This window comes from Pseudophryne corroboree, chromosome 8 (assembly GCF_028390025.1).
Source record: "Pseudophryne corroboree isolate aPseCor3 chromosome 8, aPseCor3.hap2, whole genome shotgun sequence".
Lineage (NCBI taxonomy): Eukaryota > Metazoa > Chordata > Amphibia > Anura > Myobatrachidae > Pseudophryne > Pseudophryne corroboree.
Genome location: NC_086451.1, coordinates 341,254,314 through 341,279,400, shown reverse-complemented (window position 1 = coordinate 341,279,400; position 25,087 = coordinate 341,254,314). Strand labels below are relative to the sequence as shown.

Below are 25,087 nucleotides of genomic sequence, written 5' to 3'. Positions count from 1 at the left end.
TCTAACTCTCTCTGCACATGTTATATCTGCCCCCCCTGCAGTGCACATAGACAGGGCCGTTTCTAGCCAATTTGGCTCCCAGTTCGAGATTTAAAAATGCGCCCCCCTCCCCCATAGATACAAAGAGAAAAGTATGCTCCTGGCAAGGGGGCGTGGCCTCGTTAAAATGGGCGTGGCTTTGTTAAGATGGGCGTGGTCTCATCTGATCTCATCATCACGGCCACCACAGGATAAAAAAAAATCAATCCTCATTTTACACATTACAGCAGGCACGTGCCCCCATTTTACACATTGCGGCAGGCACGTGCCCCCATTTTACACATTGCGGCAGGCACGTGCCCCCATTTTACACAGTACAACAGGCAAGTGTCCCCATTTTACACATTGCGGCAGGCACCTGTCCCATTTTACACAGTACGGCAGGCAAGTGTCCCCATTTTACACATTGCGGCAGGCACGTGCCCCCATTTTACACATTGCGGCAGGAAAGTGTCCCCATTTTACACATTGCGGCAGGCACGTGCCCCCATTTTACACAGTACGGCAGGCAAGTGTCCCCATTTTACACATTGCAGCAGGCACGTGCTCCCATTTTACACATTGCGGCAGGCACGTGCCCCCATTTTACACATTGCGGCAGGAAAGTGTCCCCATTTTACACATTGCGGCAGGCACGTGCCCCCATTTTACACAGTACGGCAGGCAAGTGTCCCCATTTTACACATTACAGCAGGCACGTGCCCCCATTTTACACATTGCGGCAGGCACGTGCCCCCATTTTACACATTGCGGCAGGCACGTGCCCCCATTTTACACAGTACAACAGGCAAGTGTCCCCATTTTACACATTGCGGCAGGCACCTGTCCCATTTTACACAGTACGGCAGGCAAGTGTCCCCATTTTACACATTGCGGCAGGCACGTGCCCCCATTTTACACAGTACGGCAGGCAAGTGTCCCCATTTTACACATTGCAGCAGGCACGTGCTCCCATTTTACACAGTACAACAGGCAAGTGTCCCCATTTTACACATTGCGGCAGACACGTGCCCCCATTTTACACAGTACGGCATGAAAGTGTCCCCATTTTACACATTGCGGCAGGCACGTGCCCCCATTTTACACAGTACAACAGGCAAGTGTCCCCATTTTACACATTGCGGCAGACACGTGCCCCCATTTTACACAGTACGGCATGAAAGTGTCCCCATTTTACACATTGCGGCAGGCACGTGCCCCCATTTTACACAGTACGGCAGGCAAGTGTCCCCATTTTACACATTGCGGCAGGAAAGTGTCCCCATTTTACACATTGCGGCAGGCACGTGCCCCCATTTTACACAGTACGGCAGGAAAGTGTCCCCATTTTACACATTGCGGTAGGCACGTGCCCCCATTTTACACAGTACAACAGGCAAGTGTCCCCATTTTACACATTGCGGCAGGCAGGTGCCCCCATTTTACACAGTACGGCAGGCACGTGCCCCCATTTTACACATTGCGGCAGGCACGTGCCCCCATTTTACACAGTACGGCAGGCAAGTGTCCCCATTTTACACATTGCGGCAGACACGTGCCCCCATTTTACACATTCCGGCAGGCAAGTGTCCCCATTTTACACATTCTGGCAGGCAAGAGTCCCCATTTTACACATTCCGGCAGACTGCGTCCCCATTTTATACATTCCGGCAGGCAAGAGTCCCCATTTTACATATTACGGCAGGCAAGTGTCCCCATTTTACACATTGCGGCAGACAGGTGTCCCCATTTTACACAGTACGGCAGGTGGTGGGGGGGGGAGGGAGAGAGAGGGAGAGGGGCTGACTTACATTTGAAGCGGTTCTTCCCGCTCTTCAGCCGCCTCTCCCTCGTTTGCGCGGCGCTGGCCGGCTTGGCTCCCCCTTCTCCCTCCTCCCGAGTGCCCAGCTCGGGGGGCGGGGGTTTCGCGGAATGACGCAATTGCGTCGTGACGTCACAACGCAAACGAGTCATTCCGCGAAACCCCGCCCCCCGAGCTGGGCACTAGGGAGGAGAGGGGAGGGGGGATTCAAAGTGCTGAAGAAGTGCCGCGGCGGGTGCCCCGTGCGGTTGCACGGCTCGCCCGCCGCAAGAAACGGCACTGCACATGGATTTGCCCAACTGCTAACAAATTTGCTGCTGCAATCAACTCTGAATTAGGCCATATATGCTTTGTGCTGATGTGTGTAGATGGGTATTCATTCTCATGTAACATGATACATTTACCTACATCATTTATCATTAAGTTCTAAAGCTCTGCAATATACCTGTCACCACCAGCAGGCTAATTCTATGTAGATGTATGTTTTAAAAGCAAAATACTTTGTAAAACACTATGGGGCAGTGGTATATTTTGCCATAGTTGCATCTGTGACATTATACTAATACTAGTATCAGCCCTTCCCCTGGTATACATGTGTAAGACTGCAAGGACTGGGGCGCCCACTTTGCGCTTCTTTAGACAAAACACTCCCACTTGGTATGTCTTTAAAAGCTGGCATCAAGGTAGGAGAAGTCCGGTTCAGATTTTCCCGCAGTTCGAAAATTCAGATCTTAAAGACATATTTCAGATTTCGGATTGCAAAAATTACGTGATTTTAGCTATTTTTATAGATTTCTTTCGATTTTTTTTAAATCAATGATTAGCAATTTTTTGCCAATTTTTTAACCAAACCAAAAACCGAATCCAAACCAAAACACTTGAGGGTGATGAATTAAAACCAAAATCAAAACACGGGGGCCGTACATATTTCTAATTGAAGTAGCGCTTGTCCCATGCTAGGTGCAGTTTTCCATCAGAGTGTGGCCTCCATTGTATTCAATTAAGTGAGTTCGCACCCAGTTATGCGTCACACCAACGACAATCTCATGCCCATAAGACTATACATCTCTGTGCATCTAGCCACCTCACAGTCACCACCCAGGAACAATACATTTCCCATGCATTTCTGAGACTGTTTTACTCAATCGCTACTTGCATGTACGTGCAGTAGAAATAACTGACAATTTGCACGAATATCAAGCCCCAAGGCCAGGGCTTAAAGTGGTCCTGGAGAGGTGGTTGAACTCATGTACCATGTGATGGGGCAGGTTTTTCTGTTGGAATTACTGTGCAGGGTAATGGAAATGGTGGAACTAGTTCCCCCTACCATTACAGGTGGTGGAACTCAGTTCCACCTCGTTCCCCTCCACTTTAACCCCTGCCCAAGGCTCTTCTGTGGGGCATTTACTGCATATTGAATGCAGTTAGAGGTGTTATGGTAGAGGTCACAGTCCTCAGTGCCCATGCTCTTACCAGTGTGGCTCTATTTATTCATAGTAACATAGTAACCTAGTTTCTGAGGTTGAAAAAAGACAATTTGTCCATCGAGTTCAACCCATTTGTGTTCTCCTATGCTGTATTATTTTAAGGACTCATTTTGACTGTTGCAAATGTCGGCGGTTGTGTTTATTCCTTTTTTTTAATAACTATAGTGCATTACTACGCACCATAACCCTGTATATTCTTATCCATTAGGTATTTATCTAGCTCATTCTTAAAAGTGTTGACCGAGTCCGCCATTACTACTCTCTCAGGCAGGGAATTAGAAACACCTATTGTCCTTACTGTGAAGAATCCTTTTTGTCTCTATAAAGAACTGTGGTGACTTGCGCCCTTCTAGCTGCTGCTTAGATCCACTCACAAGAGCACCAGACTCGTTGGAAACATAAATACAAAACAATGTCTCTGTGTGCACAATCTCCTCTCCTCTAGCCTAAGCGGGTGTCCACGTGTCCTCTGTGTTGATTTTACCAAAAACAGATCCCCCGCAAGCTCTGTATATTTGTCCCCTTGTATATTTGTAAATGTTGATTATGTCCCCTCTTAGTCTCCTCTTTTCCATTGTAAACATGCCTAGCCTTGCAAGCCTTTCCTCGTATTCCACCGTCTCCATCCCCTTAATTAGTTTGGTCACCCGCTTCTGAACCTTCTCTAGTTCCAGAATATCTTTTTTGTAATATGGTGCCCAAAATTGTGCACAGTATTCAAGATGTGGCCTCACTAGGGATTATATAATGGGAGTGAAGATTGTCCAAGAGTGACTTATTAGTGTCAAAAATGGGCTTTTCACAGGGTGAGGGGTTTATGAAACATGAGTTTTTTTTATTTGCAAGTAAGGGGGTATGAGGGGTACTATTATTAGGTTATAAACTCACTAGAGGGTCTATTGCCAATGGGGGTGGGAAGTTATTATATAATGGGGGCCTATGGACACGGGGGAAAGAGAGGATAGGGCGGCGCAAATACTCCCTAGCTAAATATTGCAATATATTATTAAAATTAAATTTTAAACGTTAATTTAAAACAAAACACGACAATTTCTGAACTGTTTTGTGGGGCAAAAATTGTCAGTGAAGTGGTTAAAACATATCCAACAAAATTTTATCACCTAAAGAAAAAAAAATTGTTAAAAAGAAGGAAGGTGAGGCGCTGCTTTCTTACATTTCCCTAGCGGCTGCTAACCTCTGCAGCCACAGGTTGGGGGGGTGTCGCCGGGCTGCCTGGTCAGCAGTGATCCGCTACATGGCATGCACTTGGAGGAGGGAATCAGGATAGGAAGCTAGCAGCAGCTGCAGGAACATTTTCTTTCAGCAGCCGCACAGTGGGCTTTCTGACTGGTTTCATCAGATGCGCCCATGTATGGGAAAACCCAGCCTGGTATGTTCACATCTGATGCAACCGCACCAGACAAGTGGTTAATTTACCTATTTTAAACATTATTTAAATAGATGGTGCACATTGCGATAGCTGAATTAGCAGATACTGTATCTGTCTGTCCTCAGGCCCATCTATTGTTTACGAGTTATTCTGATGAAATTAATTTATAAGACACTACCTAATACATATGGTGAGTTGTATGTTTCACAGTGCCGTCTTTGGTCGCGCCAACATAGTGGGCCGTTTCTGGCGAGGTTGCCTGTATTATCATCCTATTACAATCAGTGGCTTGAAACTGTCCAGAAACAATCTGAAAACACCGTAGCTTCGCAAATGCGGACCCTCTCCTACACTAGTAAGCTGCTGTGTCACCCAGTGTGTATGATCCTATATTTAGGCATTTGTTCAATTCACCATGTGGAGAACAAAGAATAAACAATACTTAAATTGGGGATCATGGATCCCTATGGTAAATGAACCATCTGTATTTACAAAATATAAAGCCGAGGATGGGGAATGGATACAGCATGCAGAGTCACTGCCAGGGGACATACAGGGGGTATAATTTTACGAGACCCCCAGACCTGGTGTTGAGGTTGTCCAGATCTGATGATCTCGTTCAGCAGAGTTATCCGCTTATTTCACTATTTGGTGATCATCTGCAAAATCAATTTGGCTCCTGAAGCAATAATGGCTGAGTTACTACTTAGTTCTCAGTGCATTTAGTGTCCATAAAAATGTCTGCCAGGCAATCAGTTACAAATACACACTGTAATGTAGAAGCTAATTTACCCGACACTTGTGTGCTGCAGCCTTTATTTTATGGCTTTATTATTGTGAGAAGCAGAGGAGCTATGACTAGTGCTATGTGGGTTTGGCCAGTACTACGTGGGCATATACAACACCATACACTGTCAGCCCAATGTCTCCCTAAATATGTAAAAGTATAATTGGACCATTTTGGGGCAGAGATCTTATGCCTTTGAGAGTGAAAAATGGAGAGTGATAAACTACCAATCAGCTCATGTAATTTTTCAAACACAGCCTGTAACATGACAGTTGGGAGCTGATTGGTTGGTACTTTATCACCATGAAATGTATCACTTTTGAAAGCTTAGTACATCTCCCACATGTATCTACCTTCCATCCCAGCACAGTGCTTTTTGCACAGTTCAGTCAGTAAAATACATCTCAGCCTATAGCTCATCAACTCGTGTGATATTATTGGTCCATCGGAAAAGACTTGTAATGGCTTGGCATGCTAAATCCAGGCTATTGATGAATGCAGTTTGGCTTTAGCCAGTGAATAGCTTTGCAGCAAGGAATAGAATAGCTCTGAAATGGTTGGTATTTCTAATTAGCTTGCGGATAAACAAAACAAAATCTATTTGCACTTTTAAGATTTTGTTATTTTATTACTGAAACATTGCCATGTAAAATACAGGTTAATATTGTACATTTGCTATGTATTACTGTTTGATAGTGTAACCTTGCAAATGTCATCTAATTAATTAGCTGTTAGCCAGTCAGCCCTTAAACAGGCTTTATTAATCTTCTTATGTTTTAATTTTGTTCTCCGCAGATAGGCTCTTTAATAATGAAGTGATAAAACCCCGAGAGAGATCCATACACAAATTCAATAATACCCTGAGATAAGCGGCATTAGCCAGGCAGATGGATTCTCAGCTTGAGTAAATACATTAGAAGGCATGAGCACAAAGCTAAGAGATAGGGAACTGTTGGAGGGCTAATTTGTCGTAAGAGGTTTAACCAATTGTCAGGGCTGCCATTAGAAATTGTGGGGCCCAGGACTGACAAATTAAACAGCCTCTCCTCAAACAAAAAAACAAACATAAAACACAAATACACACTGGCTCCCGACAGGAAAAATAGTACATTGGCACAAAGGAAAAACATAAAACATACATAATTTCCCCAGTCCCACACTGACCTGTCTACAGTACTTGCCCATGGTCAGAGAGGCAACTGTAGGGCTCCCAGGTGGTTTATCTCCCAGCCAGAGGCACATTGAGGGGCAGCAGACACATGCTATGATGCCTTGTCCTTTAGTCCTAAAAGCCGGGGGAGGGGGGGGGGGGTTGTTACTGTATGTCTCAGGGGCCTGAGCAGGTAGTGTTTATGTCCCTTGAGCTGAGGGGCTGGTAGTGTTTGTCCCTCCCGGCGACCATCTAAAAGCTGGGATCCCGACATCGGTATGGTGGCCGGCTGTGGTCAGTGGTCACCCGAACCTGACCCTGGGTAGGGTGTGTACTTCATGTCTCTGGGGCAGGAAGTGTGGGTGGGATAGAAGGGTAGTATATGTCTCTGGGCCAAGGGGGAGGGTGGGGGATGTAGCAGGCTCTTTAGTGTATGTCCCTGGAGCTGGGGGTAGGGTGATAATTGCCTGCTGCTAGTTGTAGTGACAATGATGGTCAGTCACCTGATGCTTCTGCCCTGCTGGGGAGCAACGGTTTACTGTGGCAGTGGAGGGATGAGGGCGGGGGAGAGCCAGGCTGAGCACACAGCAGTATCCAGCACTGGTGGAGTATATGGTCCCCATTGCTCCTGGTAGATGCATCACAAGGAGAGTGTGGAACACACCCAGGTGTCATTCTTCCAGGAGGTGACACCAAAATCCTGCTCCTTGTTCCAGCATGTCTTTGATATCCATCACATATATTTTCATAAAGTGGATTTCCTCATGGTTAACATGAAAGATAGAATTAAAAAATATAGGGGGTCATTCCGACCCGATCGCTCGCTGCAGTTTATCGCAGCGATCGGGTCAGATCTGTGCATGCGCCAGCACCGCAGTGCACCTGTGCATGCAGGACGGCCGAAGGCCGTTGTACCCTAGCAATCGCCTCTGCCTGATTGACAGGCACAGGCGGTCACTGGGTGGGAGGGGGCGCGGTCCGGCCAACGCAGGCGTGGCCAGACCATTGGAGGGGCAGGCCGCGGCGGCTGCGTGACGTTACACGCAGCCGCTGCAACCAGGGGCAGTGACGATCATCTCCTGGCCAGCCGCAGGAGCTGCGCTGGCCGGGAGTTACTCCACAAGTACAAAAGCATCGCCGCTGTGCGATGCTTTTGTACTTGTGCTGGGGGGGGGGGGTTTGGCACTGACATGCGGGGTGGACTAGCCCTGTGCTGGGCGTCCCCCCCGCATGTCAGGGAAGATGATCGTAGCTGTGCTAAATTTAGCACAGCTACGATCAACTCGGAATGACCCCCCCATAGTGCAACACTGTCTTCACAAAAAATAATTCTTGAATATACAGACTTACACTTACAATTTAAAACGTTAGCTAGAAAGTCAGATAAAATACACTATAAATGTAGCTGGATCGCCTACCATCATAGGACCTGGGCACAACAATGTACTGGGGCCCCTGCCCACTCATTCAGGGGAATAAATGAACAAAACATAAATAAATCATAAATTACGCCTACTGCAGACCCGCACAGACTCTTCACATGCTTCCATACAGTAAATGGCTGTCTGCACTCTGATTGGTGGATAGATAGATCCAGCCATCCACCAATCAGCATGCTGACAGCTATTCACTGTCTGGCTACAGGCTGGAAGGCAGGTAGAGAATGCTGCCTGGCTGCTCTGATTGTGTGTAATTCACAATTAGAGCGGCTGTGCGGCATTCTCTACCTACCTCCAAAGAAGCTCCAGATGTGACCCCTGGCCTAGCCTGACCCCTGACCTAGCGTACCCCTGTTTCAAGACCCCTAGAATTGTAGGGCCTTGGTAAGTTGCCCAGTGTTCCTTTACATTAAGATGGCCCTGACCTGTATGCACAACCAATCTGCTGATCCAGACAGTGCACATGGCTTGATGTGATGACATTAGTCTTATTCTAACGTCGCTGGACTATTCCCTTGAAACTGGGAAATTACTGCATTCCAGCTGCGTTTCACTTTCGGTGGCGGAAGTACGTATCATCTGTGTTCCATGTTATTGGCCTGGAAGTTTAAAAATAAAAGTATATAAAAATATAAAAAATATACATATGATTTCAAGGTAAATATTTAAAGATTTATCATTGCGATTTAGTACATCTTGAAAGAACAGCCCCTTTCTAATATTATTCAAATGTTTAGAAATCCTTATTTCATGATCGTATGAATGGGGGAGGCCGGACATACTTATGGTTGACTCAGAATGGGACGCTCTGCTAATATCAGGTACAGTGGAGCAATATGTTTCTACTGCGGATGCGCCTAAGCCGCTCCATGCTTGCATTCCGATTCTGTCCATACAGAGGCAAATGCAGATACATATTGAAAATGTAGTGGTTGTTTCTGGATGGTGACAGGGCAGTGACACAGACTTAGAGATGGCTCATCTTATGGGTGTGTTGTGGGAGTGTCATGGGCGTGTCAGTGATTGGGGTTGCATACACAGTTGCTCAGCCAATTACATAGCAGGCCAAACTGTGACAGAAAATCTGCACCTGCTGTTGGACCAATGCAAGTTTTGATGGTGGAACTGATGGTGAGTCTAAAGACGCATCAATCGATATTACAGTGTGTATGGATGCTGAAAGTGGGTGGCTTAGTCCAGGAGCAGATTGGGATAGAAAACCAGCCCAAGAAGTTTATAGAAGCAGCTCTAATGAAAAAGGGGTCGGTTGAAGGTGTGATGTTTGTTGAGGGGGGTTGGATCTTTCATAGGGCCTGATTCTGAGTTGTGCATAGTTGTGGCCTACTTGCGTCTTTTGCTGCCATTGCGTTATGTGATTTTATGCTAATGCTGCTATAATGCCCTTCCCTGATGTACATCTGAATATGCAAGCACAGACATGCCCACTCTCAGTCTTTAAAGATGCTGTGATCATGCTTTCTGTGTTATTGGTGTGGCACCACAATCGGTCGCACCATTAAAACTTTCGCTAGCCCTATGCTAGGTGCAGATTATCCATCTGAGTATGGTCTCCAATGTGAGTGACTCAGTGTCTCTGTACGTAACCAATCCCATTGTACATTACATCTGCGTCTGATTAGCCAACCCCCTGTAACCACTTAGGAGTGCCCCTGCACAATTTTAATACACTTCTTGGTGCATGCATCTGAATCTGTACAGTGACTGTTTATGAACACCATCGGGATGCATGCTCAGTACAACTCAGATGCATGTGCATACGAAAGACATTGCACAAGATAAAAAATAAAACACATTGGCACCCACAGGAAAAAATAAATAAACACATATGTGATAGAAACAGATGTATTAGATTCCATAAGGATTTACCCCTTTTTCACATGTAACAGAGATCCACTGTGCCACAAACTACAGTTTAAGATGTTAATAGGCCAGAAAGACCTTTGTTGGGATTATTCAAGGAATTCTTCTCAAAGGTAACCAATGTACTCCTGAACCTGCAAAAGAAAGACATTTGTTTATCTCTGATTATAACCCAGAAACATCACACAAGAAAACAAACTAACACATTGGCCCCCAAAGGAAAAAAACTAACACACTGGCCTCAATAGAAAAAAAAGAATGGGCCCGCAATAGAAAAAAAACCAAAACACTTTGGCCGCTAATAGGAAAAAAATAAAACACAATGGCTCCCATATGGAAAAAAAATCACATTAGCCTCCATAGGAAAATAAAACAAACACAATGGTCTCAATAGTGTTATGAGCCACGGCTGTGGCTCATTCATATGTTTCATTTTGGTTATGTATTTTATGTTAAACTTCTGTTTATGTTCCCCGTGGGTGTCATGGGGTGCTCGGAGCTCACCCTTAAGGAGAGGATACTGTTATGAACCACAGGTAGTGGTTCATTCTTATTTTATGTTATAGTTCTCTTGCAGGCCAGGATTTCCTTTTGCTCGGGGTTAGAAGATATTTGTTTGCTGTCAGTGGTGAGTCTGTGTAATTGCACCCTGTTTCCATGTGGTTGGTCTCACCTGTCTGCTAATTGCATCTTGTCAGTTTGGAGTCATGCAATGGGGCAGCTGCACGACATAATTAATTAGGCCTCTCTGTTATTTGCTGGCTGAGTGCAATTCACAGACGCTGGTGATATTTCTAGGTTTCCAGTCTTCCAGAGTGTTTGAGTTCTGAGCTTGTTCCTGCCAATTCCTGAGCTCCTGTCTAGCAGTGTCTGACTAGCTGCTTCCTGTGTCGATTCCTGTGTCAGTTCCCGTGTCCTGCCATGAAGCATTCCTGTCCTGAAGTCCTGTGGCTTTGCCTGTGCCTGGTCGAGTTTCTAGCTTCTTGGTGTCCACCGGTCTGTCGTTTGGGATTCTGCCTGTCCTCCAGTTCTGAGAGTCTGTGTCGGCAGCATTGGGGGTTCCTGTCCGTTTGCCAGTATTTGTACCAGTTCCGTGAGTAGCGGCTTTGCCGCATCCGTCGGCCTAGGCCGCTGTATTCCTTGGTTGTATCTGTCACTGATGTTTTGCAGAGGGTTCTGCTTATGCTGTCACCGCCGGTACACAAAAGTATTGTGTCGGCGTGTGGTCAGCATTTCCTTTGTTGTTCTTTTCCTTTGGCGGCAAGCCGCACATACATTTAGTTTTAGGCTAGTTAGTAGCCCCTGGCTTTGGTTGTTTCAGTTAGAGGGCCCCTTGTTATTACCTTGTCTCAGTTCACGCTTTGTCTCTCTTTAAGACCTGAGTGGGCATCGGAGTTGGGCAGACCTAATCCACCCTTCAAACGCGGCTGCCATGGGCCCAAGAAACCATAGTCCTGCAAGCGTGAATTGACAACACGGGTAAAACAACGGAGGTAGGGTGCCAGGGGCTATTCCCGTTCCATTTCACCAAATCCAGTATTACGTCCTGGTGCTCTGGACTCACTTCATAACATCTCCCTTGTTCTGAGCACCAGGAACCTAACAAATAGGAAAAAAGTAAAACTCTTTGGCCCACTACAGGACAAAATAAAACAGATGCCCATATTACTGTCATTGTAATTCGGGGAGGAGGGGGGGGGGCAAAGATACACAATTCATCAGCATGTCATCAGCCTCTGTAGCCACCCTCTTTTACAGATGGTTGCGGGAGTGAGGCCAGCTGCGGGAGACTTGCCTACCTTACCGGGGGGTTGGCATGCCAAGTGATTTTTGGTAGCCTCTCGGCAAATTCGGGGCCGTAGGCTAGTATGCTGTAATGTAATATATCACATTCACTGACATTGTACAATGCACATTGCTTACAGTATACTACATAACACTTAAGGGCCCCATACACTAGAACGATAATGCCCGATTTCATCCGATTTCGACCTTTTGGGTCGATAAATCGGATGGAAAGTGGCAAATTGGATGTGTTTTACATCCGATCCGATGTGCACTCCCGTGAACATCGGATCGGAGCCCCTAGGTCGTTAGTGCTGCACTTGTGATATGTCGGTTCATGGCTGGGATCACATAAGATACATCGTATGCAAAAGGACAGCATACAATGTATCCTATGTGATCCTGCCGCCCGGGAGGCTGCCGGCGGTTCAACGGATGCGACATGAGGGTCCGACATGTCGCTCTAGTGCATGGGGCCCTTTACACTGCATATTACTTACATTACATATCACTTACACTAGTTACACACTGGCAGATATTTTTAGTCAGCCCGACAACTGGGACGATTATTCGCCTAGAGTGGGGTCCTGATATCTGTGATACACACTTTATCATTGCATCTGCAGATTCACCTGATTTTTCCTGAAATCTTGAGAAATCAGGAGATGGAAAAAATCGGGCTCAACCATACACTAACCGATATTTCCACCTGGACATATAGTATGGACAGATTATTAAAATGCACACACCCTGGCCGATATGTGGAGATTGTGGCCGAGATCTTTGCTTTGGAACGACAGATTGGAAAATCGATCAGTCGCGTTTGTGCCAAAGATTTTCCTATTTATCGTGAAACACCGAAACAATCCTTCGTACACATTATACAATAAATTTGACAGATCTACCGATTATTGTCAAATCGGCCTAATAATTGTATAGTGTGTACCAAGCTTTACAGTATGCTGCACATCACACACATTGCATATCATGTACACTGTACATCACACACTGCATACCACTTACACTGCATGTCACACACATGGCATAATACTTGTGTATGGGGTGGTGTAGGACTGAGTCTGACCATGACAGAAAGTACAGTTTCAGTGCTGCAGCTTGTAATACTTCTATGACCAGGGCCAGGCCGTGATACACTTACCTTACCTTAAATTTCAGACATGGCTGCCCCAGCTTTTTCCGGATTTGCAGTAATGTTGCAGGAAGGAAGACTTAGTGGCTGCTGGAGGCAGAGCCATGAGAAGTGACTCACGAGTTCCACAGAGGCTCTTGGGAGGAGCTGCCATCTTACTTCAGTACACAATGAGCTTCTGGACATACGCAGAAACGTCCGCTAGTCGGAGCTGAGTCCCTTGATGCGAATCCCAATCCCCTTCATATACTAGTATTTCTGCAGTGCAGGAGATGTATGAAATCTTCTAAAGAGTGGGGAAGTTAGGAAGTTGCCCATAGTAACTAATCAGTTTTTACCTACTATTGCATGTGCTTCATATATGCTATCTAGAAGCTGGTTGGTTGCTATGGGCAAATTCTATCCCTCCGAGATACCCATTGCTTGGAGGATCACAGGTGACCACCAGACAATGGGTACGTGTATCAACTAGTGGTGATAATATGTTTAATTCTGCATTTTTACCAAAAAGTGGATAACAGTCAGGGGTGTCAGAATGTTTTTAGGTTAAGGGGGCAAGATAACATTTTGGAGCCACCTAGTAAGCCACCACATCTTCTACTAGGTGCAGGAGTTAAACATTAGTAATGTAAGTATCCCGCATGTAGCGGGATACCAACTTGGAAATAGCAAAATGAAGCTGTGGCAAATTTCCCTATGATGTGCAAATATCTAGTCACTCCTATGTTAGGGTCTCCTGCTCTGTGCTGCCACGTCGTCATGGCAACCGGGAGACAAGTGCTAGCGGAGTAACCTGAGCGTAGCTGATTCTCCGGTTCGGGTCTTTTGCTGTGCAGTGGTTACAGGCTCTGTGCACGGCAGGGGATCCGGTCCTGGTTTTTGTGCTCACAGTCTGTGAGGTCTGAGTGGGGCGTGGACAGCACCTGCTATATAAACCCTCTTCTCAGGTTAGGCAGATGCTGCTGAATCTTTGTTGGTTAGTCAGTTCCTGAAAGCTAGCTAGTACTGTGTAAACTTTGTATTTGTTTGTTGCTTACTGCAAATAGGCCTTGGGATTTGGTATTACACTCTGCCAATCCAGACCTAGCAGTAAGACTGGAGTCAGTCGTTTAACCTGCTGGGGTTCTTTTGCTACTCTGTGAACCTAGCAAGTTTGCGGCTGTATTCTCAGACTTGCCTGCCAAAATCCTTTCTCACTGTGCAAGGTGTTCAGGTGTCAGTTTAGTGGCAGTAAGCTGAACCAGTGCACTGCAAGTGAGGACTAGGATTGTGGAGACTCTCCTTGTGTCTATTATTCCATCTCTGACCAAGGAGTTTACTGCCACACCCGTTGGTAACCCTTTAGGGTTTTGCTGTTGCCCTTAGCAACAGCATTTCGGGTTCTCTACGTATTAAATCACTACATCTCGCTTCTTTCCATCTGAGCATTCCTAATACTAGGGAGACACCCAGTTTCTTAGCCTTTCGGCTTCTCTGTTCACTTTGTGTTTATTTTGTTACCCTATCACCTTCTGTGTATGTAATGTCATATTCCCCAGTCTGTCTGTGAGTTCATTTGTTTTGCATCCCTCACCATTCAGACACCAGTACATTCCTGCTGGCACTGGTGTGCATAACATATTCAGCAGCCAAATACTCCTGTTGAAATTTTGTGGGAATATGGAGCATACCCCTCAAAATACTTTGCAACAGGTGGTCGATCAGGTGCAGGTCCTGACTCGACAATTTAATGATTTGTCCATTAAAATGCACACCTCACAGGCCGCTGGCGGAGCTCCCGCAGCAGCAGTACCTTTAGGGGTTAAGGAGCCGAAAGTAAATCTCCCGGATCGTTTTTCTGGAGATCGCTCGCAGTTCTTTTGTTTCAAGGAGAGCTGCAAGCTATATTTCCAGCTTAGGCCTCAGTCTTCTGGGTCGGAGATTCAGCGGGTGGGCATAGTGATTTCCTTGCTACAAGGAGACCCACAGGTCTGGGCATATGGGTTGCAGCCTGACTGTCCGTCGCTTAAAAGTGTTGATGCTTTTTTTACGGCACTGGGCATGTTGTATGATGACCCTGACAAGACGGCCTCAGCCGAGGCTCAGATTTCGATCCTTAAGCAAGGGCGAAGGCCAGTTGAGGTTTATTGTACGGAGTTTCGGAGGTTGGCCCATGATACCCAGTGGAATGACCCAGCCCTGAGACACCAGTACCGAAGAGGTCTTTCTAACCAGTTAAAAGACCAACTGGTACAATATCCCTTGCCTGATAGCTTGGATCAGCTCATGCAGTTATCCATTCGGGTGGATAGACGGCTGAGAGAGCGCAGGCTTGAAAGGGAGACCGAGGTTTCCTTCTTTCCCAAGGGAACCTCAGACTCTGAGGAATTTTCCGAGGAGCCTATGCAGATTGGGGCTACCCGCCTCTCCTCGCGTGAGAAGACGCGGAGGAGACAGCAGGGGTTATGTTTGTACTGTGGGAATAAAGGTCATGTGGTAGTATCATGCCCAGAAAAGCCGGAAAACTTCAGGGCCTGAGGGTAATGGGAAATATCCTGTCAGGCCAGAAGTCAGAATTTCCCAAGAAGACTTTTATCATTCCGGTGACCTTGAAGATCCTCGGTCAAACTGTCAAGACTGAGGCCTTTGTGGACAGTGGGGCCGACTGGGTTTTTATGGACCGCCAATTCGCCCTGAAACACTCTGTTCCCTTAGTACCCTTGGCATCGGAAATTGAGATTTGTGGGTTAAACGGGGAACCATTATCCCAGGGTAAAATTACCTCTTGCACTAGCCAGATTTCTTTGTTTATTGGAGCCACACACTCTGAAAAATTGTCCTTTTATGTGACTGTCTGTACTTTTGCCCCATTGGTGTTGGGGTTACCCTGGTTAAGGGCCCACAATCCTTAATTTGACTGGGTCTCTGGGGAGATTCTTAGTTGGGGTACTGATTGTTTCAGGAGTTGCTTGATCCTTCCAGTCAGGCTTTCGCAGCTAAGTTTGCCAGGATTGCCAAGATGTTATGCAGATTTTGCGGACGTGTTCTCCAAAAGAGTTGCAGAGGTACTACCTCCCCATCGCCCCTATGACTGTGCCATTGATTTGTTGCCGAATGCTAAGCTTCCCAAGAGCAGGTTGTACTCCCTGTCACGTCCTGAGACTCAGGCTATGGCAGAGTACATTCAGGAGAACTTGGCTAAGGGATTTATCAGACCTTCACAGTCTCCAGTTGGGTCGAGGTTCTTCTTCGTGGGTAAAAAGGACGGTTCGTTGCGACCCTGCATCGACTTCAGGGAATTGAACCGTATCACGATTAAAAACTCATACCCACTGCCTCTCATTTCGGTCTTGTTTGACCAGCTTCGTACTGCCACCATTTTTTCTAAGATTGACCTACGCGATGCGTACAATCTAATCCGATTAAGAGAGGGGGATGAATGGAAGACTGCCTTTAATACCCACTCAGGGCATTATGAATATTTGGTGATGCCTTTTGGGCTCTGTAATGCCCCGGCAGTCTTCCAGGACTTCATGAACGATGTGCTCAGGGAATATTTGGATAGATTATAGATTCTTAGTTGTATACTTAGATGACATCCTAATCTTCTCCCATTCCCTGGAGGAACATCGGAAGCATGTACGCTTAGTCCTCCAGAAACTCAGAGACCACTGGCTTGGGGCGAAGCTGGAGAAGTGCGAATTTGAAGTTCAGCAAATCGCATTTCTAGGATATATTATCTCCCCAGAAGGTTTCCAAATGGAGGGTTCCAAGGTACAGGCAGTCCTGGATTGGGTGCAGCCCACTAGTTTGAAGGCGCTTCAGCGTTTTCTGGGCTTTGCGAATTTTTATAGACGATTTATCGCTGGATTTTCGTCTATAGTGGCGCCCTTGGTGGCACTCACTAAGAAAGGGGCGGATGTTGCTCACTGGTCTTGTGAGGCCAAAGCGGCTTTTGCCCGTCTCAAAAGGGCATTTGTCTCGGCCAAGGTGCTGCGACATCCAGATCCAGAGCGTCCTTTTGTGGTGGAGGTGGATGCCTCTGAGATGGGTATTGGGGCAGTGCTCTCTCAGATGGGGGTGTCTGATAATCGCCTTCATCCCTGTGCTTACTTTTCCCGTAAATTTTCGCCTGCCGAGATGAATTATGACGTGGGTAACCGGGAATTGTTGGCTATTAAGGATGCACTCGAGGAGTGGAGACACTGGCTTGAGGGGGCTAAGTTTGTGGTCTCAATTCTCACCGACCATAAGAATTTGGCATATTTAGAGTCAGTGAAGCGCCTCAATGCCAGGCAGGCACGATGGGCTTTGTTTTTTGCTCGCTTTAATTTTTTGATAACATATCGCCCTGGGTCAAAAAACATCAAGGCTGATGCGCTCTCGCAGAGTTTTGCTCCAATCCAGGAGACCACCGAGGAGCCATTGCCCATTGTGTCCCCAACATGTATTAAAGTGGGCATTACCCAGGACCTCTTGTCATTAGTCCTTAGAGCACAGGAGCAGGCTCCTCCAGACCTTCCGGTAGGTCTTTTGTTTGTGCCTCCTAGGTTAAGCCAGCGAGTGTTCCTGGAATTCCATGCCAAGAAGTCGGCAGGTCACCCAGGTATTGCCAGAACTCGGGAGTTGCTATCTAGGGCGGTGTGGTGGCCCTCGGTGGCTAGGGATGTGGATCAGTGGGTTCGGGCATGTGACATCTGTGCCCGAAATAAGACTCCTAGAGGGGTTCCTGTTGGCCCATTACATCCTTTCTCTATTCCATCTAAGCCATGGACCCACATTTCAATGGATTTTGTGGTGGACTTGCCCAAATCCTCGGGGATGACAGCCATCTGGGTTGTCGTTGACAGGTTTTCGAAGATGGCGCACTTCGTTCCATTGGTTGGGCTGCCATCGGCCAGACGCCTGTCTGAATTATTTATGCTGCATGTTGTGCGCCTCCACGGGTTGCAACTTGATGTGGTCTCTGACCGCGGATCCCAGTTTGTGGCCAAATTCTGGAGGTCATTTTGTTCCGATCTCCAGATTTCTGTCAGCTTGTCGTCAGGCTACCATCCGCAGTCTAATGGGCAGACTGAAAGGGTGAACCAGTCCTTGGAGCAGTTCCTCAGGTGTTATGTCTCCAAGTGTCAGACTGACTGGGTTGCTCATCTGTCCATGGCGGAGTTTGCCTATAACAACGCGGCTCACTCTGCTACAGGGATCTCTCCCTTCCTTTGTGTGTATGGGCATCATCCTAAGGCCAATTCTTTTGACCCCCTGGACTCCACGCCTGGTGGTTCCTCTGTGGTTTCGGTCCTTAGAGGTATTTGGAGGAAAGTGAAGAAAGCCCTTGTGTCTGTGTCATTAGTGACCAAAAGGGTTTTTGATAAGCGGAAAAGACCCTGCAGCTTCAAATTAGGAGACTTCGTCTGGTTGTCTACCAAGAATTTGAAGTTGAGACAGCCATCTCGTAAGTTAGGCCCCCGGTTCATCGGTCCTTATAAGATCACTAGGGTTATCAATCCGGTGGCATTTCAGTTAGATCTACCCCGTTCTTTGGGTATCAATAAAACATTTCATTGTTCCCTTTTAAAACGGGCGATTAGTAATCCTTCTTCCAGTGGAAGACCTTCCCCTCTTCTGATACGTGGCCAGAGGGAGTTTGTTGTTGAAAGGATTCTTGACTCCAAGATGGTTCGGGGTCGGCTGTCATTTTTGGTGCACTGGAAGGGGTATGGCCCGGAGGAGCGGTCGTGGGTGCGCAGTTGTGATCTTCATGCCCCCAGACTGTTACGCTCTTTCTTCTCGCAGTTCCCCGATAAACCCGGTGGTAGGGGTTCTTTGACCCCTCGTCAGAGGGGGGGTACTGTTAGGGTCTCCTGCTCTGTGCTGCCACGTCATCATGGCAACCGGGAGACAAGTGCTAGCGGAGTAACCTGAGCGTAGCTGATACTCCGGTTCGGGTCTTTTGCTGTGCAGTGGTTACAGGCTCTGTGCACGGCAGGGGATCCGGTGCTGGTTTTTGTGCTCACAGTCTGTGAGGTCTGAGTGGGGCGTGGACAGCACCTGCTATATAAACCCTCTTCTCAGGTTAGGCAGATGCTGCTGAATCTTTGTTGGTTAGTCAGTTCCTGAAAGCTAGCTAGTACTGTGTAAACTTTGTATTTGTTTGTTGCTTACTGCAAATAGGCCTTGGGATTTGGTATTACACTCTGCCAATCCAGACCTAGCAGTAAGACTGGAGTCAGTCGTTTAACCTGCTGGGGTTCTTTTGCTACTCTGTGAACCTAGCAAGTTTGCGGCTGTATTCTCAGACTTGCCTGCCAAAATCCTTTCTCACTGTGCAAGGTGTTCAGGTGTCAGTTTAGTGGCAGTAAGCTGAACCAGTGCACTGCAAGTGAGGACTAGGATTGTGGAGACTCTCCTTGTGTCTATTATTCCATCTCTGACCAAGGAGTTTACTGCCACACCCGTTGGTAACCCTTTAGGGTTTTGCTGTTGCCCTTAGCAACAGCATTTCGGGTTCTCTACGTATTAAATCACTACATCTCGCTTCTTTCCATCTGAGCATTCCTAATACTAGGGAGACACCCAGTTTCTTAGCCTTTGGGCTTCTCTGTTCACTTTGTGTTTATTTTGTTACCCTATCACCTTCTGTGTATGTAATGTCATATTCCCCAGTCTGTCTGTGAGTTCATTTGTTTTGCATCCCTCACCGTTCAGACACCAGTACATTCCTGCTGGCACTGGTGTGCATAACATCCAATCTGTTACTGTATAATTAATGGAAATTTTAGAAGGCATTTCTTTGTCTTTTGTCCAAAATATACTTATAAAACCTTCCTAGATAAGGACATATACATATATACAAATACATACATACTTACGATGCCATATATCTTAGCTTCTCAAAGATGCAGGACCAGCACTACCATTATACAAACCTTGGTAGATGCCTAGGTGCCATTGGTTAGGGGACAACTAAAACTCTAAATACTTGTCATAAAGTAATTTTTGTGATGTCACACCCAACTACCCCCTGCCAGAGTAAGAAGCAGTGGGGTAAGAGCCAGCTATGGCCACCACTAGGGCTTTTGCTGCCACAGGGATATTTAAATATATGTAAACGCTACAGTAGAAATGTTTGCAGTGTTTCGAATGGCAAAGCAATACGTAGCATACATTATTAGTAGAATAAATGATATTTATATAGTATGTAATAAACCCTTTGCCAATATACTGTAGAGCCATTCACATACTATATAACAGTGACCCTTCAGTGTGGATTTCCTATATACTTATTGGTATCAGGAGGTTTTTAGATCTAAAACGTTGGGTGTATCATTTACTGTATATATCAATTTCTAATTCCTCTTCACTTTTGTCGTGGTATGACCAAGTTTATAGACTGTATATATAATATGTCAAGAATATGAAATGCATCATAATAATGGGTCAACTATGAGAATGTAAGAATCATTACAAGTGTTTGTGCCCCTCACCTATACAGATGAGACAGCCTTTTTTGGAATCGGCAAATATTAGTAAGACTGCAGTTTATAGATGACTTATTAATAACACTAATTAAAGTGAGTTTATGGTATGCAGTGACTATTTTATCAGCCCACAATATATCGGACCCTCCTGTGTGTTGGTGAAGGGTAAATTTCATACAGTTGGGTGAAGTGTTAAGGCCCCCATACATCAACGGCCCATTTCCCCCATCTGCTGGCACCGCCCAACCGCCATCAGGATCGACCAACGATGATCAGCGATCCGTCAGAGAATCAGAGAAATTAAATATGTTTAAAAATTCTGATTCCCTGATAGGCCGTCAGAGGATTGGCAAATAGTGGCAATATGTCGCTGATGTATGGGGGATTTAGGGGGACATTTACTAAGCAGTGATAAGAGCAGAGAAGTGAGCCAGTGGAGAAGTTTCCCCATCAGCTGCTCTGTATTATTTTATAGTATGCAAATTATAGATGTTACTTCAGTGCTGATTGGTTGCCATGGGCACCTCTCCACTGGCTCACTTCTCTGCTCTTATCACTGCTTAGTAAATGTCCCCCTAAGTTGGAACCAGACTCACACCTTTTCTTTTTTCTACTTACAGATGCAACTTTACTTGCAAAGCATAAAGCAAACATTTTTGCAGTAAGGCACGCCGCAGAACTGCCCACTACCAATATCCCGGCATTATCGGAATTTACATTGTGTCTGGACCTATTTCCTGAAAACGCTGCTAATACTTGGACTGCATTTTCATACTGTGTTGAAAACGGGAATCAACCTCTTGAACTTGGCTTAGGTTTGCAGAATAATATACTTGTAATACATCATTTGGGAGTGGCGCATGAATATGAGAACTTTTTAACTATAGCCCATTGGACTTCTGTGTGTTTAATGTGGCAGAAATCGAGAAGGCAACTGGAAGTCTATTTCGGTGATACACGTGTCTACAACGCTACAACTAAAGATGCTCTGCTTAAAGGCCATGGAAGCCTGGTGTTAGGTGCTAACCATACAAGGGATGGTGCTAAAATTAATATAATTGAACAATCCAACTTTATTGGAGAAATATACTACTTCCAGCTGTGGAATTATGCAAGATCCCAACATGAACTGGGTGATTGTTCCGAAGGCAATCTTATCAGTTGGACTAAACAGCTTTGGAACTTCCCAAGACCTAGAATAGATGTTAACCTGCGCTGTGGTGAGTATCCTCCTGAATAAAAGAGAGTTTTCTTATTAACTTACACATTTTGTACTTTGGGCCTAATTCAGATCTGATCGCAGCAGCAAATTTGTTAGCTAATGGGCAAAACCATGTGCACTGCAGGTGGGGCAGATATAACATGTGCAGAGAGAGTGAGATTTGGGTGGGTTATTTTGTTTCTGTGCAGGATAAATACTGGCTTTTTATTTTTACACTGCAATTTAGATTTTAGTTTGAACACACCCCACCCAAATCTAACTCTCTCTGCCATGTTATATCTGCCCCCCCTGCAGTGCACATGGTTTTGCCCATTAGCTAACAAATTTGCTGCTGCAATCAGATCTGAATTAGGCCCTTTGTACACTACAGACAGGGGTGTCAGAACATTTCTTGGTTGATAAAATCTCAGCTTGGCTCCCCTAGCTGGCCACCTTAGACAAGTCACTTGTACCAGTATGGAACTCTATGTCCTTTACTTACATTACACCAGACAGTAACGTCTGTTACATTACATTGCACAGTTATGCTAGTAAGTCACATTACACTGCACAGTAGCATCCTTTAAACACACTACACCACACCGCAGCATCCGTTACTCACATTACTCCGCACAGTAGCATCCATTACTTACATTATAGCACACAGTTGCGTCCATTACATACATTACACAGCACAGTAGCGTCCGTTAGTCACATTACATTGCACAGTAGCGTGCGTTAGTCACATTACAGTGCACAGTAGCGTGCGTTAGTCACATTACAGTGCACAGTAGCGTCCGTTAGTCACATTACACCGCACAGTAGCGTCCTTTAAACACACTACACCATACAACAACATCCGTTACTCACATTACACCGCACAGTACGTATTCTTAGTACCCACTTAGCACTCATCTAAACACACTCACCACACAGCAGCATCCGTACTCACTATACAACCTCTCTAAGTACAGCGTACTGTAAGTACACATTACACCGCTCAGTACATACTCAATTACAGCACGAACAGTCAGCGTCGTTAGTACATTACAAACATCACTCACGTTCGTAATACACATCACAACACCCCTATATACCCCCTTCCACACCACACAGTAAGCGCTTATACACAGTCACACCGACCAGCAGAGCCCCTTACTCCGTAACACCTACCAGTCTCGCGCCTTATACACTGACTGCAGTAGCAGTTAACACCTTATCAGCCAGACTACCATCCCCAAACACCTCCTAGCTGCTTAAACACATTATGCCAGATACAGCCCAAACACCTCCTACCTGCCACCCAAAAGCACCCCCCTGCCGTCATTCATTAAATACGTATTCACATTGATGCTGATTTTATATATATATATATATATATATATATAAAATGTTATTTGTGTATTGTTATTCATTCCTATTAATTTGCTTTTAAAATCAGCACAGTTAATTTAGATTGTCCAATAACTCTCTTTTCCCTGGTGGTCTACTGTGAAAACATTCAGCAGGTATTCACTATTCCCAACCCCTTATACATGTTACACCACAGTAGAGCTGCTTATACACGTTACACCACAGTAGAGCCGCTTATGCACGTTACACCACAGTAAAGCCGCTTATACACGTTATACCACAGTAGAGCCGCTTATACACGTTACACCACAGTAGAGCCGCTTATATACGTTACACCACAGAAGAGACGCTGAAAATGGGAAGGGTACCTTAAAGTTCTATATACAGTGGCACTGTCAGATGGCGTGAACACAGGTCCCACTGCAGTGTCTCCACCCTATGCATACACTACAATAATAAGGGTATTGCAAGGGTTGGCTATAGTGCACGCCCAGAGGTTTGGAAGTGCACCCGCATTTTACCCTACACACAATATTTCTAGGCACTGTCACCGCACCCATAGGCACTTACCCCAGGGCAGGTCGGTGGTCTTGGACTTAACCCTCCTTCTACTGCCTGTGTCCCTTACTGTCTCCTCTTCTGTCACTGGATACTGGAGGCGGAGCTGTGAGGAATGACCAGAGACATCAAAGGAAGGGACAGGCCCAGGTCCAGAGGCGCGTAGCCCGGTTGAGAGGTGTGGCAATGCTTCCTCACATCCAAAAAAGTTCAGTAATACTATGCGCAGTGATGCAAACTGGTGCTATGTGTTCCAAAGGGGGGACATTTGTATGGGGGTGGGGGGGGAATCAGTACACGGACAGGGGCAGGGGCACAGTAGCTGGTGACATGGAGCAGGAGGTATTCTCATGTATCACAACACACACACACACACACACACACACACACACACACACACACACACACACACACACACACACACACACACACACACACACCACTACATATGAAGGACAGCACTCTTACCTCTTTTATGTTACCCCCCATAACTCATGTGGGCTCCTTAAACTGCCATGGAGAGAGTCTGTTACCGGGTGCCACCCTGTCCTGTGCATCCAGCCTTTCCATGTTCCTGTTGATGTTATCAGGCAGCCAGTTAACCATATGTTCCGAATAGTCCGGAACTGGCCAGGAGCCTCCTGTCATCCTTATACAGCGTTGCCAGGGGGAACCTCTGTGAATTGGGGCTGCTGGAATAAGATGCCGCTCAGCAGCTTTGGGGAAGCCGTAGGTGGGACTTGATATAGGCATGCTGGATGTTGAGGGGGCGGGACATGAGGAGGGGAGGGGTGTTATTGCTGCTTACAGCTAGGATAGGGAGGAGACTCTAACTGCTGCCGAATGCCGATCGTAGCTCCCTTCACCGAAGCCAGCCCAACAGAGTGCAGTCCGTACCCACACTGTCCCACCGCAGTTCTACGTGCACCCGCTCCGGCGCTACCGCTAGCAGCTCAGCTGAGATGTGCAAGAGCAGAGCCACCGTCGGCGCTGACCGTTGGGTGACCCACGGACCACCACTGGCATAGGCAATTGCCTAGTTCAGCTCTGCGCGAGTGATGGTGACAGTCACTGTCACTGAGTGCAGTGCACCCTCATCAGGCCGGCGCTGTACGCAGCTGCGAAGGCAGGGGATTGATCCGGGCAGATGGCGCCTCCCCCATGTTTGGGGGGAGCGAGCTGAACCCTTGCCCCCCCCCCCCCCCCCCCCCATTCCGACGCCCCTGACTACAGACACAGACATATGCATCAAGTACTACTAAAGGAGTACTCTTCCTGTAGTAGTGGACCCGGATGAGGTTTAAACTATGACACTACTCCACATTCTTTATTTAATCCACACTTGTAATTCTTTGCACATGTCAGCAGGTTAAAAGCAATGTAACTTAAAGGTTTGCATTCCAATAGTTACATTAATATGTGCTATAATAATAAATTAATATTAACTTCAAAAAATATTTAATTTTGAATCAGCTTAATAATGAAAACAGTTGTTTAAATAAGAATACTGGAATGATTTGGAAGTAATGAGAATACTAGAGCAATGGTACCAGAGCTGTAACAGGTCAATAATGCACCCTGGGACAGCCCTGCTTTCCACACATGTGGC

General features: G+C 46.2%; 1 long non-coding RNA gene across 1 annotated transcript; it reads right to left on the bottom strand.

The window, feature by feature from the left end:
* Positions 1 to 8,375: 8,375 nt before the first annotated feature.
* Positions 8,376 to 24,574, bottom strand: LOC134947780 (uncharacterized). Its single transcript, XR_010182769.1, has 3 exons — positions 23,947 to 24,574; positions 9,981 to 10,108; positions 8,376 to 8,692 (listed from the first exon to the last, which is right to left on the bottom strand). It is a non-coding gene; the product is annotated as an uncharacterized LOC134947780 (long non-coding RNA).
* Positions 24,575 to 25,087: the final 513 nt, after the last annotated feature.